This window comes from Leptosomus discolor, unplaced genomic scaffold (genome assembly GCF_034619465.1).
Source record: "Leptosomus discolor isolate bLepDis1 unplaced genomic scaffold, bLepDis1.hap2 HAP2_SCAFFOLD_48, whole genome shotgun sequence".
NCBI classification, from domain to species: Eukaryota; Metazoa; Chordata; class Aves; order Leptosomiformes; family Leptosomidae; genus Leptosomus; species Leptosomus discolor.
In genome coordinates, this window is record NW_028237740.1 from 910,679 (window position 1) to 929,309 (window position 18,631).

At 42.0% G+C, this 18,631-nt stretch overlaps 1 pseudogene; it reads right to left on the bottom strand.

Annotated features, from left to right (window-relative positions):
* Positions 1–5,055: 5,055 nt before the first annotated feature.
* LOC147413138 (syncytin-A-like) lies at positions 5,056–6,217 on the bottom strand (annotated as a pseudogene).
* Between the last annotated feature and the right edge of the window lie 12,414 nt (positions 6,218–18,631).

An 18,631-nucleotide genomic window follows, 5' to 3' on the forward strand; every position in this document is an offset into this window, starting at 1 on the left:
CGCTCAAGCACCCCTACGTCGGCAGCACGCCAGCCCCCCCTCCCTGGCCCTAGCTCTGCGTTTCTCCTCCCTCGCTCCAACAGCGGCACTTTTCGGGGAACGTGGTGAACCGGGTCAGGGAGCTGAACTGGCAAATACCAACTGAACACCACCGGGGTTCTGCGGCCAGGGCCGCCCCCCGCCCAAAACACAGGGCCAGCACCAGCAAGACCAACAAGAACCTGCACTGGGGCACGAGGTGACCCAGGCAACTGCAGTCCAAGGGGAAAGATGGCAACGCTCTTGAGTTGGGTTGGAGTGTTAAGGACCGGCAGCTTCAGACACTCCCGTTTCGGGCTGGCTCAGGACAACGCTGGTCGGCTCAGGACAGCAGTTTCCAAGTTGTCTTTTTGTCCACAGAAGTTGGCAAAATAATCAGTCCTGGTCAGCTCAGCTACAGTCTGTTAAGACAGAAAGCAGAAGGAGGGCAGGAAAGAAGAAGGAGGGCAGGAAAGAAGACAACAGCAGCGCAGACCACATGAGTGAGAGTAGTTGTCTCTCGTTTCAGGCGCTGTTCAGGGCTCATGCGAAGCCATGAAAACAGTCTAGTTAGTCCAGTCCCTCGGAATCTGGGCAAGGAAAGCCCTTGGTATTGCTGGAAACTGCTGGGGTCTCAAAGGAAGAGCAGTGTAAGTATCCCTCTGTCCTGCTCCCGCTCCCTCTGATGCTGGTATCGAAATAACAGAACCACACACAACTTGCATGACACATGTCCTTAATAAAGCCAGAGCCCTCCTTGTCTTACCATCAGACCTCACCCAGAGGTCTGCTTCACAGCACATGTCACTCAGCACACACTCGATGCAGCTTTGCCTGCCCTGGAAGAAAACCATCCCATCTTTCTAAGGCGTTCTAAATTTACTGGTTATTGTTTTAAAAAGCATTCATTCTCAGACTCAGTCAGAAGAAGAGACTCACTGGCGTGATTACCTCCGGGGCACTCATTGTTAAAAATAAACAGCTATTTTTAACCTCTGAGACTAACCATTCAGTCCATTAGTACCGCTTTTGAATGCCCTTCCTTTACATTTCATGTCATGCAAAACAGTTTTCTGTGACCTTATGAAAATACACACACTAACTGAAAAGATACTGGAGAATGATTGTATAAAGACTGTTTTGCTTTTGTGAAGTGTAAGGAAATCCAGATCTTACCTGGGAGCCCCTTGTTCATACGTGTAAGAACTGAATGCCAAAAAGTCTCGCCATCTCACGCGTTCCCTCAGTCCAATCCAGTTTGTCTGACAACTGGAGATCCCCACGGACCCAGCCAACAGAATGATCAACCGCTTTCCATGTGTGAAAGGCAACGCCTCGTTATAAACCATCAGGACAGTGTTGCTCTTTCTACTAGTAACAACGTGGTTTTATGACAGCTTGTTATAAACCAGCAAACAAAATTCCCCCCAGGACATTCTCACACGGCTCTTTCAAAAACGTGGCACACACAAATAAACACTTATGTATTCTAAAGAGAGACACAGACTGTGCTACAGCAAACTGCTGTTAAGGCCTATCTCAATGACACACTTTGTACTGTTTTCCCCACTCCCCCAAAGGACTACTGAAACAGAAACTCCAGTTGCTCTTCCCCTGTTTACAGGGTTTTTAACTGAGTGGACTTTGGTGGAACAAACCCCTTCAATATTAACAATCCAAACAACTGTTAATATAAAACCTTCTGTATTAACAACACCTATCTCAGCTGCACATAGATTTATAATTTCAGCACTAAACCAAGTTTCCACCTAGTTGCAAAGTATTTAACTTGAACAGAAATCATCTGTATGTCATGAATGACGCTCAGATCAGCACTCAGCTTTATGAGCTGTTCACACCACACAACACCAAATCACTCCAGCGAAGAGTGAAGCCCGGTGTGATACATGTCATATAAAGGCTGTTTTTAAGCCGCTGTAGTTACTGCCTTAACATCTCGCACACGGTTTTGTTCTCCTTTGGAGCCTAGCTTTGTTGGAATGCACCGTGAAGTAAAACAGAAACCTGGCAGTTCATTAAAAGTCTTTCTGAGGAATAGTACATACAAAATAAATACCTTCCAGAACTTCAACATGGTCCATCTATTCAGATACGGTGGAACTGGGACTGAGCATTTGCTTTGGTTTTGTGTACTTTAAACAGAAACATACAGAGAGATGAAATATTGAGGGTACAAGTACACAACAGAGCACAGCACAACAGCAAAGTAAATAAGCTCATGTTGCTGCATACAGACTGTTCCAGTACCTGAGCTAAACTGATTATTTCTCCTTACGCTGACTTTAGCTTACACCTATTCCCATGTTAAGGATCTGGCCTTAAAAAGAACAAACAAACTGGATCAACAGCTCCACCCGTAGACATCTGCCTTATTATCAAACGAATCAGACAGCACTCGGAGAGTAAATAAAGGAAAACGGTGATGAAGAACATGAAAGCCCACGTTTTCAAAAGGGTAATTCATTAGATGCACCTAGAAAAACACAGAGGCTGCGTTAACCTGTGTGATGTCTTTCATCGTCAGAGAAATCCCTACTTTTTAAAAACTGTGACAACTCAATTTATTAACTTCGTATTAGGATTCTTTGCTAAAAAAGGTAAACATACATACGTAGAAGTCCCGAACTATTTACAAGTCAGGAAAGAATATCCCTCATCAGTTGAAAAGAATACGCTGAATTAAGTAAATCACAAAGGTCAGGTCTGAATTTGGTCAGAACAGGACTTCTAAGGACTGAACCATCTGAGTATTAAATGTAAGGTCTTAAACAGCAAAGCAATGAGTAAGTCTGACAGCTTAAAGGAAGTTCAAGTAGTTAATTTCGTAAAAGCACCACACTTGACAAGTTGTGAAATCGGGTAAGTTGTTCTCAAAACCCAGAAAGGAGTGAAAAGGAACATCATCACGTAACATGACTGAAAGGTAAGGGCTTCAGTATTTTACATCCCAGCGACACGCAACATCCAGTCTGTCCCAGTGGTAGAATGCTCTGTTTGAAAAGGTGTACAAACAGAGAAGAGACAGTTATAGAAGTTCGAAGAAATGTTCAACAATATCTACAATCATTAAAAAAACCCCAGCCAGTCAAATACATTAACCTTTTAAAACTTTACCTCATTTCTCATCGTTCTCCAAACATTTAAGATAATTCGCCCAACAATATTGATTTCACTCATTGTATCTGACCCAAATTCATCCAGCTCAACTGCAAATCGATTCTTTTCATCTAAAGACATTAAAAGAGAACAGATTTAGGCAAGTTACAGGACAGTCAAGACCAGATCAAGCTATTCCTCTTCCAATCTGAGCTCTCTAGAAAAATAAGAATTCATAAAGACTGTCACCGATTGCACAAGATTGTGTATTTACCAGTCTTCCACACGATCTCGAAATAACACTCCCCCAGGTTTTCCTGCTCTTGCACACCCAAGATAACACTTCCTTCGTTTGCATTGAAATGGTGTCCATGGCAATATATTTTCCATAGCAAATATATTGGTTAAGCAATGCCCAATGTTACTTGAAAGCTACCTGCATGCACATGAGTGCACAACGTAAAAAAAAAAAAGTTATTTCTGCCCTGAAGGATTTCTAACTCAAGGCTTTACTTGTAAAGTGAGTTCTGGATAGCCCAGACGGAAAGCAAGCTCACACTTAGGGCACGACATTTTTGAGAGGAGCTCCTCAGTGTCAACACTTCCTTATCTTCCTCCTGCAGCTCAGGCAGAAAAGAATACTGACCTTACAAGAACACGAGTTCTTAGAAACATTTTAAGTGTTACACATTCCACTTCTGGGTGTGCATCTACCACCTGCCACAAGAACACCGGTCCTATGAATACCAGGGCTGTGGAGATCACACCTACATCCTGCAGGCCCACTCCAATTTTATGTCCCAAGATGTTAAGGGCTACAACCCTGGTTCCCTTCGCTAGAACTGAACCCACGTTGTGTGGGACTTCACAACTGCAGGGAAGGAAGCCCAGCTGTGAAACACACAGGGACATCGCCGTTAAGAACCGGGCAGCTCCCAGAGAAGTGACCTTTCTTCTTTGAGGAACTCTTCATCTGCACCCCAATTCCAGCATCTTGAACAACGGCTTCTGTCACAAAGGCGGGTACTATGGAGAGCTTTGCTGATGGAACTAAACGCATCAACTGCAGTGCAGACACAGCTGTCCTGCAAGGCACGAGCTGCGACTCAGCCTTTGAGGACAAAAGCAGAGACACATTAGTTACCTGTCCCAAACGGAAGAGATTGCTCAGCCGTACTTCTACAGCAGAGCAGTAAAACTTGGTGGTCATTGGAGGGCTAAGAAACTTTTGACTGCAACACTTACCATTTCTCTTACCAAAGAAAAGGCAAATCTTGAAGTGTGAGGGGTCACAAGTTTTTCTGAACAGCCTTCAATACCTCTGAAGACTGTACCAGAGGCACTACTGTTGCAATCAGTGCATCATCTCCATTTGAGCCATCAGGAGAAGGTAATAACAAGGTTCATGCAGTCAGTTATTATTGCTGAAGAACAAATTGGAGACCTTTGTGCTGGAGGAAATTTGTGACCTTTGATGCCAATTCGTATTTAAACTTCCATGTGTTCCTGTTTTCATATATTAAGCATTTAAAGATTCATCAATGTCCAGTTGACAGCAACTTTCAACTGAAGATGCGAGTTCGTTCTCATGGTTTTCTGTCCTTGGGAGATGTCTACAAGTCAGACCTTTTCTGAACAGGTCACAGGTATCAAAAGCACGAAAAAATTCTGAAGGCATCAAAAGAGTGCACAGATGTTCAAACCTCAAGGAAGGAGTGTGTGAACACAGCTCTTCTGAAACACCGTGTTCTCCTGGCCAGGTGCGGAGACGGGAGTTGGAGAATCCACAAAAGACTCAATATGAGTTATATCAGGAAACTCCTTTTATTGTACAGATGCACTTTCTTATATAGCATAATTTTCCAAAGTCATCATGACTTGCAGTTTTTCATAAACTCTAATTGTGCTATACACACATCAGTCATCTGCTTCTACCTATCACTTTACTATTAATACTAATGCGTTCCGCCTCATACGGATGTTAGCTTCTAATTCTTCTATTCTGACCCTCAAGGTCGAAGCGTCCTTGAGGCCTGCTATATTAGTTTAGACAAACTGTTCAACAGTTTTCCCTGTGCAGGCCCTCTAGCATTCCATGCCTGTTTTCAGCGAGCTACGCTCCCACAATTCCCCCTTTTTCGTTTTGCACAAATAAAACTCTGTGAACGAGACTCGATATGCCTTTCTGCAGCAAATTCCATACGAAGCCTAACCCTAGCAATAGCAATATAATTATAATAAGCCATCGTATGCTTTCTTTGATTAAGCCTAGTAACCAAGGGGAGAGATTTCCAAAGATGTTTGCAGCCATAAGTCGAACAAATTCGTATCCTTCTGAATCTTTTGGCTGTGCTCCTTCAGCCACCGCAACTGCTGATGAATCAATTCTCCACGATCGCTCAGGTTGAAGCAACACATCCCTTGGACATCTTCACACCCATGACCTTGTGCTAGAAGCAAGAAATCAATAGCTGCACGGTTCTGCAAGACCGCACGTCTTAAGCTATTTTGATCTAATAGCATCTGTTCTAGGATTTGTGTAGTTATATTAGACTGCTTTTCTGACCAGCAAGCTAATTTCTCTATTTGCTTGAGTGCTTGTGCTGCAGCTATGCCGGGCGCGAAAAATGATGCAAGCACTCGAGCAGTGGCAGACCACAATTCCACATTATCATCACACATCTCCGTCAGGCCGGCTGCGGCCCGTCGCCTTCGCTTTTGGGACAGGAACGAGATATTCAAGATATTCAACCACTGCCTATGACTTGGAGCTAATGCGCGGTCGCCGCAAATCAAGAACATATTGGGCGGTAGCTCTTTTGTTGTCCCATTGCTCCCCCTTTTTTTTTTTTTTTTTTTTTTTTTTTGTGAAAAGCAGCAAAGTGCGGTTAACAAAATATCTTCTATATAATGATGACAATAACACTGCGTCTCACTCACTCACACATTCAAATATTGATAACCAGTTTCTACGCTATCACACAAGGAGCTCCTTTACACCATTCACACAAAAGACACAAGAAGACACCTGCAAACATGATTACTACAATACCAACCACAACACCAAGCAGACTAACCCCATTCACGTAGTTAAATATCAGTGCAAGTGGTGAAAATACATGTTGACATCAATGCCAATCGGTGCACAGTGTGAACATTTAGCAAATTACAGAACCAGACCAGCAAGAATACCTTTTTCCGTAGATGGACCGTGTCTGCCCCTGCAGCGAGCCAGATGAGTCAGGGAGCCCCTCCGAGAAAAGGTCCCGGGGCGCGCCTAGGGAGTCCCGGTCCTCATTGGCTCCTGCAGCCGGACAGAGATTGTCGCCTCTGGGTTGTCAACTGAATCTGAGAAAACTCAATAACAACTATGTGTTATCAAGCAGGTATTCTCCATTCTCCATTGCACTTCAAGAAATCTGTCAAAGGCTTTTATATCTTTTATGCAGATCCCCCTTTTTTGTATTTTTTTTTTTAATTAGATTATCTTTACAAGGAACTTGAGAGCTCTTTCATAATGAATACTGCTTTTCAAATTACACAACTTTATAGGCAACTTGTAAATGAATCCTGAATTTCTTTACCTGCTTTAGATAAAATGTCTCATATTTTACAGCCAGCTAACATCATGGATAAAAATAGCATTATGAAGCTTTCTTTTTGACCAGACACATACAGATCATAAGACAGTTTAAAAAATAGTTTTAAACTAAGGACCTGCTTTGACCCTATTGCAATGACTGAAAAATTAAGCACTTTTTAAACCTGCCTGGCAAGCACAAACCTACAGTGCGATTAGAATTTGGTACGCCGTGTAACTGCGGAAGTTTGATTTACAGAGGGACTGAAATGAGTTTACCTTGGCTGATAAAGTGACCCATTGTCCTGCAATTGAAACATCTCTTTTGCTTGCCTCCCTCCTTTCTATCTATGAGGGGCTGAACCGCACTGTATACAGCAGCAGCAAGTAAGGACGCGGTACCATTGGTGCGTTCTATAACTTCAAGCATATCAGCTACTTGTGCATCTCTGGGTAGGGTACTTAAAGCTTTTTTTGTTGTATCATTAGCATTCTCAAAGGCAAACACTTTAAAAACCTTTTCCTTCATTCCCTCAGCCAAATCTGGATGACTTCTAATAACCTGATCTAAACGATCAATAAAAGAAGGAAAACTTTCTTGTGGACCCTGCTGAATGTTGGCAAAGGAACATATCTTTCCTGGTTCCCTGACTGAAATCATTGCTTGGTAAGCTAACTGCTGTGACAATTGTAATACCTCTCCTATAAAACCTTGTTGTAAAGCCACGCTCGCAAAAGGACTTTGGCCTGTTAGCATTTGTGCTTGTACCCCATACAATGGATCCCCTTGCTGCCTTGGTCGTGCAGCCTCCTAGTCACAGAGTTGTTGCCAGGCCTTGGAGAACATAAGCTGTTGAGAAGGGGACAAAAGAATTAGCAATCTGTTGTGAATCAAGTGGTAACAAAACATCTGCTGTAAAAATAGATTGTAATAATTGTTGAGTATAACTAGATTGAAGCCCATATTGTGATACTGCTAAACGTGCTTTTTCAAGGATTTTCCAATCAAACGGTTCCCATTTTCTACCTCCTGCCTGATCTGTAACGATAGGAAAGGCAGAAGGAAGAAAATTTCCTTCAATTAGGGCATCACGAATTACTCCTTTCCATCTTCGTCCTGCTTCTTGTTCACTTAATAGCGTATTTGACAATGAAGTAGTTGGCACAGGCATTTGCGACAAAGGCACTGGTAGTGATGACGGTACAGCAAAAGGATTATGAGTCGCAGCGTTTTCTGGATTCTTCTTGTTGCTGTCCGCTGCTGTATTGAGTGCCGATAGTTTGTTTATGAGTTGCTGTAGGACTTCATCAAGCAGTTCCTTTTTCTACTTTTGTTTCGACATGATCCCCGGAGAAAGAGAGTCTTCCTGTAGGCAGGCCGTTGTGACGGTGGGATAAGGGCGGGATTCTGGGCGGGTCGTTGTGATGTCGGGATAAGGGCGGGATTCTAGGTGGGTCACTGTGACGTTGCGATAAGGGCGGGATTCTGGGAGGGTCGTTGTGACGTCGTGATAAGGGTGGGATGTTGGGCGGGTTGCTGTGTCTTCAGGATAGGGGTGGGATTTGGGTGGGTCTGCTGGTTCACGTGCTTCCCCCTTTTCTTTGCCCAAGCCCCCTTGTAGTTTTTCCGTGTTCTCTTCCGAGTCCCTTCTTACTGCGATCGCGTCGCCGCCATTATGGCGCACCTCCTCCTCCGAGGGTGCAGTCCCCGAGGAGGCCCCACCAGCCCCCGAACTCGCGGTCTGCGTCTGATTAGCAGGGGTCAAGGGAGGTGGAACAGGAACAGAAATTCGCGTAGAAAAAATAGAAGTAGTAGTTGTTGGTGAAGAATCGCCAGAGGAGGGGGTAAAGGCAGCAAAGGCAGAAGCTGCAGCAGCTCTTTCAGCTTTCATACTACGTAACATCTCCATAAGCAATTTCCATAACGTGGCGTACTTGCCTGCTTCTTTTGCTCTCACTCCCCCCGAGCTTATATCTTCCCATAACTCTTTACCTATGGCCTCCCACATAGCGAGTTCAAAAGCAACTCCCACAGAAGGGATTAAACTTCTATTCCATGCCCATAATAACAGCACTTTAAGAGCCGAGGATTCAGTCCTCTCACTGAGAGTATGTGCTGGAGCAGATTTAGGACAGCCTCCTGTTGCTTGTCCAACCCCATCTGTCTCCCCGACCGCTCACCTGATCAGGGTGAGATTCCGTAATCGTTTCATGACGAGGTGCGCACCTTCTTTTTCTCTCCTCCTTCCTGGCAACTATGTGAGTCACTGCTTAGCGACTGGGCAGATCACTGTTACTCTTTTATTTTTCTTTCCTTTTCTTTTTTTTTTTTTAATTACTCCACCCGGGCAGCGGATCTCTTTCGGTTGGCCTTCCACCCTCTTCCTCTCCAAGTCTTGCAACTTTGTTCTGAGGAATCTGAGGGTCCCTGTTCGGGCACCACTTGCGGGAGCTGCGTGAGGACACTGACACGATCAATGTGATCTAACAAGTGAACCTTAATTTCCGTGTTTCCAGTGCAATTTATAACCCTCGACCACAACCAATAAATACTGATTGGCTTCATCGCAAATAACGGCCCATAGTCCAACCTGATTGGCCACAGTGCGAGTCATGTTCAAGCCACGTTCAAAAATGTTCACACCCATCTTCTTCAAGAAATTAAAACTGCGTCATTAATGGCGGCTGTCTCTACTTCTGCACCTGCAAGATGTTCATGCCCCCTGCACCAGAAGTTGTTTATGCTTTCAGCAGTTCCAGTACGTCCCAGCTCAGATTCTCTAAAAGGGCTGGATTGTTCACATGTCCCTTATTTCATAAATGTCCTCCCAAAAAAGCCCAACATCCAGAGGCAATACCCAACATCTAGAGGTAAAGCCTAACATCTGGATGTAAATCAAATATCTAGAGGTAAAGCCCAACATCTAGAGGTAAAGCCCAACATCTGGATGTAAAGCCCAACTTCTAAAGGTAAAGACCAACATCTAGAGGAAAAGCCAAATATCTAGAGGTAAAGCCAAATATCTAGAGGTAAAGCCAAAGTGATGTAAAGCCAAAATCTAGAGGTAAAGCCCAAAGTCTAGAGGTAAAGTCCAACATCTAGAGGTAAAGCCCAACATCTAGTCTTAAAGCCCAATGTCTACAGGTAAAGTCCAACTTACAGAGTTAAAGCCCAACATCTACAGTTAAAGCCAAACATCTAGCTGTAAAACGCACATCTAGTGGTAAAGCCTCATATCTAGAGTAAAGCCTAACATCTAGAGGTGAATTCCAAAATGTAGAGATAAAGACCAAAAACTAGAGGTAAAGCCAAACATCTAGAGGTAAAGCTTACCATCTAGAGGTGAATTTCAAAATCTAGAGTTAAAGCCCGACATCTAGAATTAAAGCCAAACATCTAGATGTAAAACCCAACATCTAGAGGTAAAGCCCAACATCTAGAGGTAAAGCCCAACATCTAGAGGTAAAGCCCAACATCTAGAGGTAAAGCCCAACATCTAGAGGTAAAGCTTACCATCTAGAGGTGAATTCCAAAATCTAGAGGTAAAGCCCGACATCTAGAATTATAGCCAAAGATCTAGATGTAAACCCTACCATCTAGAGGTAAAGCCCAAGATCTAGAGGTTAAAAGCCAACATCTAGAGGTAAAGCCCAATGTCTGGAGGTAAAGCCCAGCTTCTAGAAGCAAGGCCCAAAATCCAGATTTAAAACCCAAAATCTAGAGCTAAAGCCCAACATCTAGAGGTAAATCCCAAAATCTAGATGAAAAGCCCAATTTCTAGATCTGAAGCCAAACATCTAGAGGTAAAGCCTAACACCTAGAGGTAAAGCCTAACATCTAGAGGTAAAGCCTAACATCTAGAGGTGAATTCCAAAATCTAGTGTTAAAGCCCGATATCTACAGAAGAAGCAATACATCTAGATGTAAAGCCCACCTTCTAGAGGTAAAGCCAAAAATCTAGATTTGAAATCCAAAATCTAGAGGTAAAGCCCCAAATCTAGAGGTAAATCCCAAAACCTGGATGTAAAGCCCAACTTCTAGACCTAAAGCCCAACATCTAGATGTAAAGCCCAACATCTGGAGGTAAAGCCTAACATCTAGAGGTTAATTCCAAAATCCAGAGTTAAAGCCCAACATCTAGTCGTAAAGCCCAATATCTACATGTAAAGCCCAACTTATAGAGGTAAAGTCAAACATCTAGAGGTAAACCCCAAAATCTAGAGGTAAAGCCCAACATCTAGACCTAAAGCCCAACATCTAGACCTAAAGCCCAACATCTAGACCTAAAGCCCAAGATCTAGACCTAAAGCCCAACTTCTAGAGGTAAAGCCTAATATCTAGAGGTGAATTCCAAAATCTAGTGTTAAAGCCCGACATCTACAGTTAAAGCCAAGCATCTAGAGGTAAAGCAAAACACCTAGATGTGAATTTCAAAATCTAGAGGTAAAGACCAACATCTAGAGGTAAAGACAAAACTCTAGTTTTAAATCGAAAAATCGACAAATATAGCCCAACATCTAGAGGTAAAGCCGGTAATCTAGATTTGAAGCCCAACATCTAGAGGTAAAGCCCAAAGTCTAGAGGTAAAGCCCAACATCTAGAGGTAAAGCCCAACGTCTAGAGCTGAAGCCCAACGTCTAGAGCTGAAGCCCAACATGTGGAGGTAAAGTCAAATATACAGAGGTAAAGCCTAACATCTAGAGGTGAATTTCAAAATCTAGAGTTAAACCCTGACATCTACAGTTAAAGCCAAACATCTAGCTGTAAAACGCACATCCAGTGGTAAAGCCTCATATCTAGAGTAAAGCCCAACATCTAGAGGTGAATTCCAAAATGTAGAGATAAAGACCAAAAACTAGAGGTAAAGCCCAACATCTAGAGGTAAAGCCCAACATCTAGAGGTGAATTCCAAAATCTAAAGCCCGACATCTAGAATTATAGCCAAAGATCTAGATGTAAACCCTACCATCTAGAGGTAAAGCCCAAGATCTAGAGGTTAAAAGCCAACATCTAGAGGTAAAGCCCAATGTCTGGAGGTAAAGCCCAGCTTCTAGAGGCAAGGCCAAAAATCCAGATTTAAAACCCAAAATCTAGAGCTAAAGCCCAACATCTAGAGGTAAATCCCAAAATCTAGATGAAAAGCCCAATTTCTAGATCTGAAGCCAAACATCTAGAGGTAAAGCCTAACATCTAGAGGTAAAGCCTAACATCTAGAGGTAAAGCCCAACATCTAGATGTAAAGCTCAACGTCTAGATGTGAATCCCAACATCTAGAGGAAAAGGCAAAAATCTAGAGGTAAAGCCTAACATCTAGAGGTGAATTTCAAAATCTAGAGTTAAAGCCCGACATCTACAGTTAAAGCCAAACATCTAGCTGTAAAACGCACATCTAGTGGTAAAGCCTCATATCTAGAGTAAAGCCTAACATCTAGAGGTGAATTCCAAAATGTAGAGATAAAGACCAAAAACTAGAGGTAAAGCCAAACATCTAGAGGTAAAGCTTACCATCTAGAGGTAAATTCCAAAATCTAGAGTTAAAGCCCGACATCTAGAATTAAAGCCAAACATCCAGATGTAAAACCCAACATCTAGAGGTAAAGCCCAATATCTAGAGGTAAAGCCGAACATCTAGAGGTAAAGCCCAACATCTAGAGGTAAAGCCGAACATCTAGAGGTAAAGCCCAACATCTAGAGGTAAAGCCCAACATCTAGAGGTAAAGCCCAACATCTAGAGGTAAAGCTTACCATCTAGAGGTGAATTCCAAAATCTAGAGTTAAAGCCCGACATCTAGAATTATAGCCAAAGATCTAGATGTAAACCCTACCATCTAGAGGTAAAGCCCAAGATCTAGAGGTTAAAAGCCAACATCTAGAGGTAAAGCCCAATGTCTGGAGGTAAAGCCCAGCTTCTAGAGGCAAGGCCGAAAATCCAGATTTAAAACCCAAAATCTAGAGCTAAAGCCCAACATCTAGAGGTAAATCCCAAAATCTAGATGAAAAGCCCAATTTCTAGATCTGAAGCCAAACATCTAGATCTGAAGCCAAACATCTAGAGGTAAAGCCTAACATCTAGAGGTAAAGCCTAACATCTAGAGGTAAAGCCTAACATCTAGAGGTGAATTCCAAAATCTAGTGTTAAAGCCCGATATCTACAGAAGAAGCAATACATCTAGATGTAAAGCCCACCTTCTAGAGGTAAAGCCAAAAATCTAGATTTGAAATCCAAAATCTAGAGGTAAAGCCCCAAATCTAGAGGTAAATCCCAAAACCTCGATGTAAAGCCCAACTTCTAGACCTAAAGCCCAACATCTAGATGTAAAGCCCAACATCTGGAGGTAAAGCCTAACATCTAGAGGTTAATTCCAAAATCCAGAGGTAAAGCCCAACATCTAGTCGTAAAGCCCAATATCTACATGTAAAGCCCAACTTACAGAGGTAAAGTCAAACATCTAGAGGTAAACCCCAAAATCTAGAGGTAAAGCCCAACATCTAGACCTAAAGCCCAACATCTAGAGGTAAAGCCCAACTTCTAGAGGTAAAGCCTAATATCTAGAGGTGAATTCCAAAATCTAGTGTTAAAGCCCGACATCTACAGTTAAAGCCAAGCATCTAGACGTAAAGCAAAACACCTAAATGTGAATTTCAAAATCTAGAGGTAAAGACCAACATCTAGAGGTAAAGACCAACATCTAGAGGTAAAGACCAAAATCTAGATGTAAATCAAATCATCTAGCTTTAAAACCCAACATCTAGAGGTAAAGCCCAACATCTAGAGGTAAAGCCCAACATCTAGAGGTAAAGCCCAACATCTAGAGGTAAAGCTTACCATCTAGAGGTGAATTCCAAAATCTAGAGTTAAAGCCCGACATCTAGAATTATAGCCAAAGATCTAGATGTAAACCCTACCATCTAGAGGTAAAGCCCAAGATCTAGAGGTTAAAAGCCAACATCTAGAGGTAAAGCCCAATGTCTGGAGGTAAAGCCCAGCTTCTAGAGGCAAGGCCGAAAATCCAGATTTAAAACCCAAAATCTAGAGCTAAAGCCCAACATCTAGAGGTAAATCCCAAAATCTAGATGAAAAGCCCAATTTCTAGATCTGAAGCCAAACATCTAGATCTGAAGCCAAACATCTAGAGGTAAAGCCAAACATCTAGAGATGAAGCCTAACATCTAGAGGTAAAGCCTAACATCTAGAGGTAAAGCCTAACATCTAGAGGTAAAGCCTAACATCTAGAGGTAAAGCCTAACATCTAGAGGTAAAGCCCAATATATAGAGGTAAAACCCAAAATCTGGAGGTAAAGCCCAAAGTCTAGAGGTAAAGCCCAGCTTCTAGAGGTAAAGCCAAAAATATAGATTTAAAACACAAAATCTAGAGGTAAAGCCCAATACCTAGAGGTAAAGCCTAATGTCTAGATGTGAATTCCAAAACCTAGAGTTAAAGTCTGACATCTAAATGTAAAGCCAAACATCCAGATGTAAAACCCACCATCTAGAGCTAACGCCCAATATCTAGAGGTAAAGCCCAACATCTAGATGTAAAGCTCAACGTCTAGATGTGAATCCCAACATCTAGAGGAAAAGGCAAAAATCTAGAGGTAAAGCCTAACATCTAGAGGTGAATTTCAAAATCTAGAGTTAAAGCCCGACATCTACAGTTAAAGCCAAACATCTAGCTGTAAAACGCACATCTAGTGGTAAAGTCTCATATCTAGAGTAAAGCCTAACATCTAGAGGTGAATTCCAAAATGTAGAGATAAAGACCAAAAACTAGAGGTAAAGCCAAACATCTAGAGGTAAAGCTTACCATCTAGAGGTGAATTCCAAAATCTAGAGTTAAAGCCCGACATCTAGAATTAAAGCCAAACATCCAGATGTAAAGCCCAACATCTAGAGGTAAAGCCCAACATCTAGAGGTAAAGCCCAACATCTAGAGGTAAAGCCCAACATCTAGAGGTAAAGCCCAACATCTAGAGGTAAAGCTTACCATCTAGAGGTGAATTCCAAAATCTAGAGTTAAAGCCCGACATCTAGAATTATAGCCAAAGATCTAGATGTAAACCCTACCATCTAGAGGTAAAGCCCAAGATCTAGAGGTTAAAAGCCAACATCTAGAGGTAAAGCCCAATGTCTGGAGGTAAAGCCCAGCTTCTAGAGGCAAGGCCGAAAAACCAGATTTAAAACCCAAAATCTAGAGCTAAAGCCCAACATCTAGAGGTAAATCCCAAAATCTAGATGAAAAGCCCAATTTCTAGATCTGAAGCCAAACATCTAGATCTGAAGCCAAACATCTAGAGGTAAAGCCAAACATCTAGAGGTAAAGCCTAACATCTAGAGGTAAAGCCTAACATCTAGAGGTGAATTCCAAAATCTAGTGTTAAAGCCCGATATCTACAGAAGAAGCAATACATCTAGATGTAAAGCCCACCTTCTAGAGGTAAAGCCAAAAATCTAGATTTGAAATCCAAAATCTAGAGGTAAAGCCCCAAATCTAGAGGTAAATCCCAAAACCTGGATGTAAAGCCCAACTTCTAGACCTAAAGCCCAACATCTAGATGTAAAGCCCAACATCTGGAGGTAAAGCCTAACATCTAGAGGTTAATTCCAAAATCCAGAGGTAAAGCCCAACATCTAGTCGTAAAGCCCAATATCTACATGTAAAGCCCAACTTACAGAGGTAAAGTCAAACATCTAGAGGTAAACCCCAAAATCTAGAGGTAAAGCCCAACATCTAGACCTAAAGCCCAACATCTAGAGGTAAAGCCCAACTTCTAGAGGTAAAGCCTAATATCTAGAGGTGAATTCCAAAATCTAGTGTTAAAGCCCGACATCTACAGTTAAAGCCAAGCATCTAGACGTAAAGCAAAACACCTAAATGTGAATTTCAAAATCTAGAGGTAAAGACCAACATCTAGAGGTAAAGACCAACATCTAGAGGTAAAGACCAAAATCTAGATGTAAATCAAATCATCTAGCTTTAAAACCCAACATCTAGAGGTAAAGCCCAACATCTAGAGGTAAAGCCCAACATCTAGAGGTAAAGCCCAACATCTAGAGGTAAAGCTTACCATCTAGAGGTGAATTCCAAAATCTAGAGTTAAAGCCCGACATCTAGAATTATAGCCAAAGATCTAGATGTAAACCCTACCATCTAGAGGTAAAGCCCAAGATCTAGAGGTTAAAAGCCAACATCTAGAGGTAAAGCCCAATGTCTGGAGGTAAAGCCCAGCTTCTAGAGGCAAGGCCGAAAATCCAGATTTAAAACCCAAAATCTAGAGCTAAAGCCCAACATCTAGAGGTAAAGGCCAACTTCTAGAGGTAAAGCCTAACATCTAGAGGTGAATTCCAAAATCTAGAGTTAAGGCCCGATATCTAGAGGTAAAGCCAAAAATCTAGATATAAAACCCAGCATCTAGAGGTAAAGCCAAGCATCTAGAGGTAAAGCAAAACACCTAGATGTGAATTTCAAAATCTAGAGGTAAAGACTAACATCTAGAGGTAAAGCCCATCATCTAGATGTAAAATCCAACATCTAGAGGTAAAGCCCAACATCTAGAGGTAAAGCCCAACATCTAGAGGTAAAGCCCAACATCTAGAGGTAAAGCCCAACATCTAGAGGTGAATTCCAAAATCTAAAGCCCGACATCTAGAATTATAGCCAAAGATCTAGATGTAAACCCTACCATCTAGAGGTAAAGCCCAAGATCTAGAGGTTAAAAGCCAACATCTAGAGGTAAAGCCCAATGTCTGGAGGTAAAGCCCAGCTTCTAGAGGCAAGGCCAAAAATCCAGATTTAAAACCCAAAATCTAGAGCTAAAGCCCAACATCTAGAGGTAAATCCCAAAATCTAGATGAAAAGCCCAATTTCTAGATCTGAAGCCAAACATCTAGAGGTAAAGCCTAACATCTAGAGGTAAAGCCTAACATCTAGAGGTAAAGCCCAACATCTAGATGTAAAGCTCAACGTCTAGATGTGAATCCCAACATCTAGAGGAAAAGGCAAAAATCTAGAGGTAAAGCCTAACATCTAGAGGTGAATTTCAAAATCTAGAGTTAAAGCCCGACATCTACAGTTAAAGCCAAACATCTAGCTGTAAAACGCACATCTAGTGGTAAAGCCTCATATCTAGAGTAAAGCCTAACATCTAGAGGTGAATTCCAAAATGTAGAGATAAAGACCAAAAACTAGAGGTAAAGCCAAACATCTAGAGGTAAAGCTTACCATCTAGAGGTGAATTCCAAAATCTAGAGTTAAAGCCCGACATCTAGAATTAAAGCCAAACATCTAGAGGTAAAGCCCAACATCTAGAGGTAAAGCCCAACATCTAGAGGTAAAGCCCAACATCTAGAGGTAAAGCCCAACATCTAGAGGTAAAGCCCAACATCTAGAGGTAAAGCTTACCATCTAGAGGTGAATTCCAAAATCTAGAGTTAAAGCCCGACATCTAGAATTAAAGCCAAACATCTAGAGGTAAAGCCGAACATCTAGAGGTAAAGCCCAACATCTAGAGGTAAAGCTTACCATCTAGAGGTGAATTCCAAAATCTAGAGTTAAAGCCCGACATCTAGAATTATAGCCAAAGATCTAGATGTAAACCCTACCATCTAGAGGTAAAGCCCAAGATCTAGAGGTTAAAAGCCAACATCTAGAGGTAAAGCCCAATGTCTGGAGGTAAAGCCCAGCTTCTAGAGGCAACGCCGAAAATCCAGATTTAAAACCCAAAATCTAGAGCTAAAGCCCAACATCTAGAGGTAAAGGCCAACTTCTAGAGGTAAAGCCTAACATCTAGAGGTGAATTCCAAAATCTAGAGTTAAGGCCCGATATCTAGAGGTAAAGCCAAAAATCTAGATATAAAACCCAGCATCTAGAGGTAAAGCCAAGCATCTAGAGGTAAAGCAAAACACCTAGATGTGAATTTCAAAATCTAGAGGTAAAGACTAACATCTAGAGGTAAAGCCCATCATCTAGAGGTAAAGCCCAACATCTAGAGGTAAAGCCCAACATCTAGAGGTGAATTCCAAAATCTAAAGCCCGACATCTAGAATTATAGCCAAAGATCTAGATGTAAACCCTACCATCTAGAGGTAAAGCCCAAGATCTAGAGGTTAAAAGCCAACATCTAGAGGTAAAGCCCAATGTCTGGAGGTAAAGCCCAGCTTCTAGAGGCAAGGCCAAAAATCCAGATTTAAAACCCAAAATCTAGAGCTAAAGCCCAACATCTAGAGGTAAATCCCAAAATCTAGATGAAAAGCCCAATTTCTAGATCTGAAGCCAAACATCTAGAGGTAAAGCCTAACATCTAGAGGTAAAGCCTAACATCTAGAGGTAAAGCCCAACATCTAGATGTAAAGCTCAACGTCTAGATGTGAATCCCAACATCTAGAGGAAAAGGCAAAAATCTAGAGGTAAAGCCTAACATCTAGAGGTGAATTTCAAAATCTAGAGTTAAAGCCCGACATCTACAGTTAAAGCCAAACATCTAGCTGTAAAACGCACATCTAGTGGTAAAGCCTCATATCTAGAGTAAAGCCTAACATCTAGAGGTGAATTCCAAAATGTAGAGATAAAGACCAAAAACTAGAGGTAAAGCCCAACATCTAGAGGTAAAGCTTACCATCTAGAGGTGAATTCCAAAATCTAGAGTTAAAGCCCGACATCTAGAATTATAGCCAAAGATCTAGATGTAAACCCTACCATCTAGAGGTAAAGCCCAAGATCTAGAGGTTAAAAGCCAACATCTAGAGGTAAAGCCCAATGTCTGGAGGTAAAGCCCAGCTTCTAGAGGCAAGGCCGAAAATCCAGATTTAAAACCCAAAATCTAGAGCTAAAGCCCAACATCTAGAGGTAAATCCCAAAATCTAGATGAAAAGCCCAATTTCTAGATCTGAAGCCAAACATCTAGATCTGAAGCCAAA